This window comes from Argiope bruennichi, chromosome 1 (genome assembly GCF_947563725.1).
Source record: "Argiope bruennichi chromosome 1, qqArgBrue1.1, whole genome shotgun sequence".
Classification (NCBI taxonomy): Eukaryota; Metazoa; Arthropoda; class Arachnida; order Araneae; family Araneidae; genus Argiope; species Argiope bruennichi.
The window spans coordinates 98,625,320-98,636,692 of NC_079151.1; positions in this window are offsets into that span (position 1 = coordinate 98,625,320).

An 11,373-nucleotide genomic window follows, 5' to 3' on the forward strand; every position below is an offset into this window, starting at 1 on the left:
AAGTTCGTCTCTATTACTTCGGTGTTCAATATCATACAAATAATTTAACTGCCGGTTTTTTTTATATATTTTATTATTTGGAAAAACACCAACTAAACTGTTTCTGTTCGCAAAACTGAACATTTATATTCTTTCTCAAGAGTAATTAAATACCATTAAGTGCAATATGAAAAAGAATTACAGAATTTTGTTTTAATACTTCTTGTTTACTAAATATTTTATGTGTGGTGTTAAGTGCTGATCAAATTACAAGGCAAATGATATGTTCAATATGTTTTGATTTCTTGTGTTAATACTTAGTGCATATTAGCTTCATATGTTCTTCTCAAATATTGAAAATGTGTTGTTTATAATAGTATTATTATCTGTTCATTCATAGAGTTAATTGTACTTAAAATATGAGTCTATATATTTCTCTGTATATATATATATATGGAATTTTTATTGCATATTTTTGAATCCATAGTTATAGTGTTAGTATTGCATGTAATTTTAACTGGTTGTGTAAATTAAAATATTTATATGCATTGATTATTAATTTCCATTTTATGACAAATGTTGTTAATCAACCTGAACAAAATAAATTCAGCAAATAATTTTTGAAAGTTTGATGTTCTCAAAAAAAAAAAATTGCAATTAAGAACATTTTTTATTTTAATATATTTTGTAACATTTTATAATTTTTTTAAGGATTATTAATTTGGAAAAACAATTTACATATTCTAATTGTATGGCTGAAGGTAAAAATGGGTCTTTATATGATGAATAACATGGTGCAGATTTATTTAGATTCTATATTTGCTAAACAGTAGATATAACAAACAAATATCTAACAGCTAAAGAATTTAGTTAAATTTTCATTTTTAGCCGATTTTATTTGTCTTGAAGCAACTACATTCTAGCAATTGTAGCTTCCAATATATCAAAAGGAGTTTATTTTTGTTATTAAAAAGGTTCTGTAGTATTTTTCTGTCATAAAAACATTTAACTGCAGGAGGGGGGGGGGGAGAAAAGGAAAATTTGTAAAGAATTATAATTCCTAAAAACTGTAATGTAATTTTTAAAAAATGTCATCAGTGTCAAAGTATAAAATTCAACATGTTTTTATTTTTTTCCTTTCTACATCATTACAGTTAAGATACTTACATTTATATTTTTAATTAGATAGCTTTAATTTACAAAAAAACTTGTACGTCTTTTTTGTTGAAAACACTTATGAATTACATACCTAGCAGTTTCAAGATAGTTGAAAAGAAATATATAAAAATAAATTGAGTAATATTTTAGAATATACTCAATATTTAGAATAGAATATTCAGTTTTATTATATTACAAAGTGGATTAACAATTTTTTAACTGTACATGCTGGTTTCTATACTCCAAATAAATTATAAATAGCATTTATTTTTGAAATATCAATTATCAGAATAAAATGTTATTAATTGTTGAATATATTTTAAGAAAGAGAGGAATTATAATAATAATCGGTGTTTTTTTTTCTATTATACATAAATCTAATACATTTTGCGAATTTGTAATATTTTCGAATTGACTATTTTTTAAACAAACAGGGATGTTTGTTTTTTTTGAACATCAATTTTTAATACTTAAACAAAAAGTTTATATATATATATATATTGCCCCTCTACTATAGTATATTCATATCTTAAATATTTTATGAAAATAATTATTTTTATATCTTTATTTTCTTTTACTCAAATTTAAAGAAAGAAACAAAGCATGATTTCAATATACCTTGTAAGAAAATGTGATTTTTTATTCTCTTTTATAATAACAGATTGATTTTTATATAATTAAATGAGAAAAAATTGAACTTCTGTAATTATTTAAAACTCCTAAAATTATGTATTTAAATTAAGTTGAATATGGAGATAATTTTTTTAATTGTCTGTATTTTTAATATATTTGTTGGAACATAAATTACAAGAAATTATATTTCTAAGATCTAGTAATTATTTTCAGCATAAGAGAAATTCATTGATTAAGATGATATAGGAATTAAAAGTAATAAATGGGCCAGAAATATCTAAGACAAATAATGGCATTTTATTCATTTTGATTGTAGGGGCATAATAATTTTTAATATTGCATCATTTATATATTTTGCATTTTTTTATTAATATTATATAATTTAATACCTAATTAAATGAATTACTTAAGACTTTGACCTCAAAATTTCTTCTTAACTAACGTTTCCAAAATTACCTTTCCATCTATTTTTCTTACATTTCTTGCCATTATCTATGAAGATTTACATATCAGTATAAAAATGTAGTATCATTTTAAAATAAATACAAGTTCATAAATAATTTACATATTGATAAAGCAGAAAAATATGGCATAGTAAAAAGGAGAAAAAAGTATAATTATTTGAAAATAGAATTTCACTTATTTGTTTTCTTGTTCTTTGTTTGTTTTTAAAATGGTTAACATCTTTTTCCATATAATTAAAAAAATTTATTCCCTTTGAATCATTGCCAGTTTGTGCATCCTGTCCTCATTTGTAGTAGAATCCAGAAAACATTCTTTTTTTTTTTTCCTTCATTATAATTTTGGAGTTTTGATAATGCAATCATGTGGATTACTTTCATGAAAATGTGATTGATATTTCATATTATTAGTTTTTCTATTGCAGCTTAACCTACTGCATGCAACTTAGTGAAAAAAAATAGGATATGTTTTTCAATATATTATATTCCTAGATCGAAAAAAACAAACAAAATACTATTAAAGACAAGCAAAATTAACTGCTTCTATCAAACAACGTTTATAGTTTCCCCTTTAGCCAGAACAAGAGTCAAGTTGTAGAAAAGGAAATATACTGAACATGAGATAAGCATTCCTACTTAAAATTGCATTTAAATTTTAATCTTTATATATATTTATTGCCAAAACAAATCTTTATTGACCAAGTGCAGTTTCTTGAATTGAAAGTGGTAATATGTTGCAAACAGATAGTACGACTATATAGATAGTATGTTTCAGTATGAGAACATCACTTTGAATAATGTCCACGATTATCTTATTATAATTCAGATGTGTAAAAATCTTAACAATCCTTATTATATTAAAATAGTGTTCTGCCTGGAAAATAATTTCTGTTTATCACTGCAATAAAGTGGATAAGCAATTTAATATATAGGCTTTTCAGATGATTTTCAGTATTAGAGAAATCAACATGTCCAGCATTTCTGCTGTTTGATTTTCTTTGTTATTTCAGATTTTATAAAAAAATTACCCTGATTTATTTCAAAAGTATCTAAAATCTTCGGAATGATTTTGTTTTATTTTCTCTTATTCCACGGTACATTCTTGAATGCAAAAAATAGTATTCTACTCTTTCACATGAAATCAATAAAAAATTAAATGTTTAGAAAATAATATATATATATATATATATATATATATATATATATATTTTAATCATTTGTAAACATTTACCCATTGTGTTTTCAAAACATTACATTAGTATTTGGAAACATACTTATCAACATATACAATATACTAGAAGATGTGTGTTCTTCCAGGCAGTCTTTTCTCGAAACTGACTATCCAAATTTAATTAAGAAAGATGTAATAAAAAATACCGTGCATATTACCAGTTTACTTAAAAATGAAGTAATCTATGTAATAAAAAATAACGTGCATATTATCAGAGTACTTAAGAAGGAAGTAATCTATTTCCTTTTAATGTAATATTCCCCATTTATATTGTTTACTAACTCCCAAATCAAGACTGTATAATAATGTACTGTAGCTTATAATGATAGCAGTCAAGTTATAATTTACTTACACAAAATAAAAAAAATGAGATACAAGAAAATATTGGCAATACTAGTATGAAGTTATTAATTAAAAGGAGATGGTATTGGATTAAAATAAAAGAAATTATTCAGTAACAGCAATTAACTTGTAGCTCGCCAAGCATAATAAAATTCACCTGCTCATGGGCAGAATGATTAATCCATTTATATTATACTAGCTGCCTCCGCGAACTTCGTACCGCCTAAGAATTAATGAACAGTTCAGTTACACCATTTATAACTCACGAACGGCTGTTCCGATTTTAATCATATTTGGCTTGTTATAATAATATAAGGAAAAAAAATTCAATAAAACTGCAAAAATAAGTATTACAATGGCTTGTCAGAACATTTCCTTTATTCAATTTATCTAAACATTCGGGTTTATTCTCTTGAGTCAAGCACCTTCTGATATACAACATTTTTTTTTTGTTTTGTTATCAGGCGCAAGAATAAATAAAGCAGATGGTTTACCAACACGTGAACATGCCACGTATAATTGACCATGAGAAAAACATGGGTTTTCTAGATTCAGATCACAAACACTCAACGACTTACCTTGTGATTTGTTAATCGTCATCACGAATGCAACACGAATTGGAAATTGAATTCGTTTAAACTGAAAGGGCACATCTCTTAGAATCATGGAAATCCCTTAATGAGAACTACCTCATCTTTGAATTTTCCTTTGATCACATTGATCCTTTCCTTTGATCACATAGATCATCAGGTTTTTTTTTTTTTTTTTTTTTTTAAATCAGCAAACACGTTCCATTGCATAGTTTTGGTTGGTTTAGGTTTCGAAGCATCAGGACCACCGAGCCAACCTTCAGCTGTAAATTGTGCGGTGGTAAGCCAGGCACATCCAAGAGTTTAAAAATTCTAATGGATAGTTGGCGATTTCGTCTTCGTTTGTTACACAGTCAATAGGTTTGAATGAATGCAGAGTACCAACGATTTGATTCTGAATTACGAAGTTTAAGTCATCCACATCTTTGTTCTTAGCCGCCAAAATTACTCGCTCACTCAACCATTTGTGATTTTTGTAGCTATCAATGATATTCGGGAACACTTTGTTGATAAGCTCATCTTTCGATGAAACGAAATTGCAAAAATTCAGAGGAAATGAAATCAATCCGCTCGATTCGTCGACAGGAACGCGGTCATTACCAATAGTCAACAATTGCCTGGAGAAATCTTCCAACAGATGGATCGTTCAGCAATGCAACTCTCATGTTTGTTGATAGTTGAAGTTCCTTCATATACCGCCACAGATTTGATGATTTGAGGCAAGCATTTATTTCATCTTCAGCAGTCAATGTTGGAATGACTGGTAGTGTTTGACGGAAATCACCAGACAGTAAAATCATTGCGTCTCCAAAGCATCTCGAGTCATTGCGCAGATCTTTCAATGTTCGGTCAGGTGGTTCCAATGCGCGTTTGTGCGCCATCGTGCATCCGCCCCATATGAGGATTTTAGATGGTACTAAAATGTTGGCCATTGCGGACTGTTTCAAAATGTTACATGTCACTTGTTCAGAATTTTGTAGGTTTAATGGCAACTTTAACGTTAAATGAGCCGTACGGGAACCTTCCAACAATGTGACCGCTATACCAGAAGAAGCAACTGCTACTGCTCCGATCTCGCAATGATATATGAGGAATGTCTTCTCCAGGGGCATCGAGGAAAAATAAGCCACCATTTTCATCATCAATTGCCTTCATTAATGTATCATACACTTCTTTCTGTTGGGGGTTCAGCATGGGTACATTTGAACTGATTGGTCTAACTCATGTCGATCATATTCTCGATTAAACTCGTCGTTCATTCCACGATTTGGCGCTGTCATTCCTAACTTCACTAATAAATTGCCGCATGAGGTAACACATGTCTTCAATCAACAGCAAAGCCTGGTTATGCATCTCCTCATTTACCGCAATATCGAGATTTCTTGAACTTACACGAATTCGATGTAAAATGTCTTCTGACATGTTATCCTTGTATTTGTTGCACAGGTCACGTGGATTGGATGGGAAGCATGTAGAAAGGAAGTTAGCAAATAATGTCAGTATCTGACTTGGAAATGCAGAAATAATTCTTCAGCCACTGTCGTGTCCCAATGATTATTGTTTTCACGTAAATTGAGCTCTTGACATGCAGCACGAAATGTTGTGCTCACTTTACCATTAACAGTTCGTAGTGATTCGAATGATGTTGGCCCTAGAACTTTCACCAGTAACAACCACAAATAGAAGCATTCGTCATTCTTCGGATGAACTGTATAAATACGGCCAAGAGCATCAGTAGAATCAGATGACCAAGAACCGCGTCGCTTGCTTCTGACGTTGACATTTCTTCGGTAAAACGTTCCAAGTGTAACAACGTGGCATCTCTGAGTAAAATAACGTTAGGACAAACGGATCGCTTTGGTAAGTCGCAAAGAAAATCGTCAATGTTATCGCTGGAGGTGTTTCAGCTCGTTGAGCAACATTCGATGTGGTGAAATAAACTCGTTGCTCATTCTTCAGATGCACCGCCAAATGTACAACAGTGGGATGAGAATATACATCAAATCGCCTCATTGTAGTTCACATATCGACCAACTTGGTAGCAGGTAATTTCATCATTGATATCGGTGGTTTGGATGCCAAAAACCGCCGCCATATCGCTGCCTTTCGTGCATATTTACGTGACATATTTACAGATGTATTTGATCACGGAATTGCAGTACTCAACGTTCCAATGTGTCTTGAATGTTTTTGAAAGCAGTGTAGAATATGGAACAATCCAACTGTTGTCGACTACGAAATTGTTTCCTGTCACTTTCGTTGTGATAGTACGACCGTTATCATTAGGTGATCAACGCCGATATATTGGATAACTATCGTTGCCAGTGATAGTTTCCGCCGTGAATTTTCGTGAACAACGTTTGAAACACTTGTCGTCGACCACGCATGGTGATTGGGTGTTGATGGCGCCACACGGTTCATGAATCATATTCGTAATCCCAACATCATGTAGGTCTGTATCGGTTTCGGGATCAGGAATCTCGGCACATATGATATCCTCTATTTGGTCTGGTTGAGTTCATTCGACTAAACAAAGAAGAATGCTTGCATGTAACCTCGTTTTTGCCATTCGATTGAATACATCCAGCATCGAATATTCCCAAAGACGCGTTCCTTAACAATGTAGTTCATTAGCGACCGGATTTTTTGCTTAAAGACACGTGCAGTGATGTCGTGCCGATCACTTGATGTTTGTCCCGGAAGTAGCATTTGAACAATTTCTATCCATTTCGGATTACACGTAAAGGTAATAAATAGATATGGCCGACAGTAATGACGAACATATGTCATTGCGTCTTGCGCATATTCATGCATGACTCGTGCTACGCGTGTACGTCGCCGGTAGAATTTTTTTTTCATTCAATTATATTTCTTCAATTTATATTTTATTCAATTATATTAGAACTTTACTTTCAACTATATATTTTTTATTTTTTTTGTGAAGGATATCTTAAAAAAAGGTAAGGTAATTGGTAAAAACAAAACAAATAATTTAGTTAGTAGTTTTGAACTACATGACAGTTGTTGCAGTGTTACCCTAAGAATAAGATTAATGTTTTTTCCCGTGAACTTTTATGATATTTTAATGGTTATTCTGTCATTCAGGGCTGAGACGAATCCAAAAAAATAAATATCATTAAAATCGTTCTTGGTGTAACTAACACGATTTACGAATTTCTTTTATATATATAGAAAAAAAAAAAAAAAGTGGAAATTTGGTTCTTAGCACTAAATGTTTTCTTATTGATCAAAAAATTTATTTCCTTTAAAATGTTAAAAAAGATGGAATGAATGAATTCTGCAAATTTTTATCAGTTTCATAAATTCTATTTTCAGATACGGATAACCTCCTCGCTAATGTCCATTGTCTGAAGGCGTTCATTTTACCTCTATAGGGATGAAATGAAAGATCTGACAGAAGATAGTTACATTCTATTTAGCATTATAGTAAATTTTGATTATCAATGGAGTTGGAAGGAATCGCAACTGCGGATAAATGACAGAAATGAACTAGCTAAATTAAGAATAAATAAACGTTTCAAACTGAAAACAATGCGGATCAAAATAATAAGGGAGAGAAAAAAAAAATGCAACAAAAGAAATGCCTAACTAAAGAAATATGAATACACTCTAATGTTATTTATTCATCAAATGAATCAATTGAGGTGATAATTTCGGGTTTCTGAAATGATCAACATATCAATTTGTATAAGAAAAATGTTAATATTTCTTTTATATCATTTTGAGAAATTTGAAGAAAAAATACGTATATGTATAATATATCAAATGACAAATTTTAATATAATGTATTTAGTATTATTTTTATTTTAGAAGTGTTTGACTTAATGTAGGAGGCTTTTTAAAGATATGCAGAATTAAAAATGTGTGGTGGTGGTGGGAGAGAAAATAGTAGCGATAGTGTTCGTACAATATTTTGAAGCGCCGTTAATTTAAAACATAATCTTCCAATACTAAAAAACATACACAAACAAAAAAAAAAAAAAAAAAAAAAAAACATGCTACAAAAATATAAGTAATACGCCCAATACTTCCTAATTCAATAAAAAGTTCGTTGAGAAATAAATTTCTAGTATATTTATTCACAATTCATTAGTCCTAGTTTAAAATGCTGGCTATTTTACATATAGTTTAAAATAACTGGATATTATCAACAAGAAATACATACTTTTGCAACTCGAAGTACTGATAACTTGATGTATGAAGAAGAAACTAGCCGAATTCGTCTCTAGAACTTACATAAGCCTTAAAAAAACATTTAAGCCACCGTTTCCCCATGATAGTTACAGGTGTTCCGCATCCCGCACATAAGCGTTCTGTGCTTCGTAGTATAAAGAAGAAAATGAGTATGTGTTTTGTTCACGTTTTTCCGACCAATGAAACTAAAATATGACACATAACTACAATTTTATTAAAAAGACCATAAGCCAAATTTCATTTATCTAAACCGTTGCTTTTGTGAGTATAGCATTTATATGCATGAAAATGTGCAGACTGACAGACGTTCGATTGCTAGACGAATTTGGCTCCAGATTTTATATTTATTTACCCTTTCAACACTAAATCAGCAGGCCAGATGTTATCCATCTAGCTCTTTATATTTTGTAGTTATCGTGTTCTCAATCAGACAAACTTCCTGTAAATGAATTCTGTACAAAATTTGATAGAAATCTACAAAAAGACTATATGCAAAATTTCATCCATCTAGCTTGAAGTCTGTTTGAGGTAACATCTCATAGGCCAGACTGACATAATTTCAAAAATACGTTTTTCAGACTCGGAGAAATCATGAAGATGTTTTTCGGACAAAGGAATAAAGATTCATCAAAATCCTGAAATAAGAACTTTTTAACAACTTTTTCTTTGTATATACTCCGTACATAAAAGTGTTATTTTTTAAAACTATAATAGGACAATTAAAGCTGACAATCACAGCATTATTGTGAGTTGAACCTTGGTTATGTTATATTTTTCACAGAATGCAAAGCAGAAAACTATTTTTATTAATTATGCCATAATTTTATGTTTCGCAACCTGACGTTCTGAAAAAAAATTTAGAGGAAATAATTATAAAAGCAATAAACTGATTATGGTGATTAATTCTATTTCCTTTCTTCTTCACTGCAAATTCAAATGTTAATATAACCAACTTTATTGATTCTAAATTATTTTGATTAAGAGCTTGAATGATAACCCATGCTTCAAGTTGCAATTTGAGCTAAAAACAATGAATCAACAAATTATAATATTATGGTATTATCATTGTAATATGATAAATTAAGTAAGAAATTGCAGTGAAAGAGTTAATTTATTAAAAAAGATTAAGTAACCCAAGTAAGTATTATTAACCATTAAGTAACCATTATAATAACCCAAGTAATCAACAAAGTGATATCAAAATCAGTCGGCAAAAGCAAGATACATCATAAAATAAGTGTGCATATTTCAGAATTGAAGGCACTTATGATCCTGCACAAAACAAAATAGTCCAGTCCCTCAAAAATTTAAATGTACATACCTCATCGCAAAGCGTGCACAGAAAGCACTGATGGCCACTGTTTCTGACTCCGGTAAATGAGATTGTCACTGGTTCCCAATGATGTTCCAATACATTTATGAAAAAAGATCAGCTATTTATCAACTCAGGGGTGTTTGTGGGACCCCAAAAAATCCCCGGAAACTTTTACGGACTTACTACCGACATTTTGGAGTTTCGAGAAGGGGGGGGGGAGAAATGAAAAATTACGATTATGAAGTATTGAATGACCTAATTATAAAAGTTCAATGAATTACTTTTTTTGCAAAATTAATAACCATTAATTTTGCAAAATTAAGACCTTTGAACCCAGGTCACGTGATCGCACATCTGGTCAAACGAAGTCTCTCCCTTTTTTTTCTGCCGCGCCTACTTGCCGAAAAGAATCCAGAAGAGAATGTCCGAGAACCGGGGGAATGAGTCATAACTCGCAATAAGGAAAGAACAAAAAAGAAGTTTTTTCCCCCTTTTCACGCATTATCACTGCCTTTGGAGAAAGAAAGGAAAAGTTTTCACCACACACACTGACCTTGCGTTTTCTGCTTTCAAAGCAAACAAAATTACCCAGATCAAAATAAATAATTCATTATTATTCCTACTTCCTTTTGAACGACGATCCCCGGAATTTCCGGGTATCGAAGTTCAAAATCCCCGGAATTCCGGGGTTTCCCCGGAGCACAAACACCCCTGTTAACTAGAATAATAATTATTAAAAAAAATGAAAATTATTAGAATAAATTTCCCTGATTTTTCCCAATCTCTTGAAATTATCTGACTATTCCCAGTTTTTCCTGTTCCCCAATCAGCAGGGCACTTTGAGAATATGCTTCTAAAAATATTTTCTTAATAAGATTTGCAAGATTTCAAATTCTTGATAATCCTAATTAGGTAGTTTCTGGTTGAATCAGCCTGTCAGTTACATTTGATATTTATGTATGTGACATCAGGTAGGGAAAATAACATTCTACTTTGCCATATGGTTTGTAGAATAAAAGTCAATCTCAAGAGCTTGATTTTTATTTGTATTTAAATGATATGGTAAGAACATACCTTAATCAGTGTTTTGAGAACAGCAGTAGAGAAAAGCATTTGAAACTTCAGCTTTTCTAATAGTATCTAATTTGCACTATTTTTAGAAGTCTTGTGCCAATTATTTCTCATTTTCATGCACCTGCCTGCTTGCAGGTCTACGATTTCACACATAATGTGAATTTTAATCTATAAACAAACACTTACTAATTAGTAAAAAAAAAAAAAAGTGTGCTGTCTTATTTTTAAAAAAGCATCACTTTGAAGAAAATATGATGAAATATTTCAGCAATGCAATGAAAGTCAATATGGCTTATTGAAGTATTATATGATATATATATATAAGCAAAAAAGGAAGTATTCTGTGAAATTGTCCATAAAAAAGCAATACTTTCA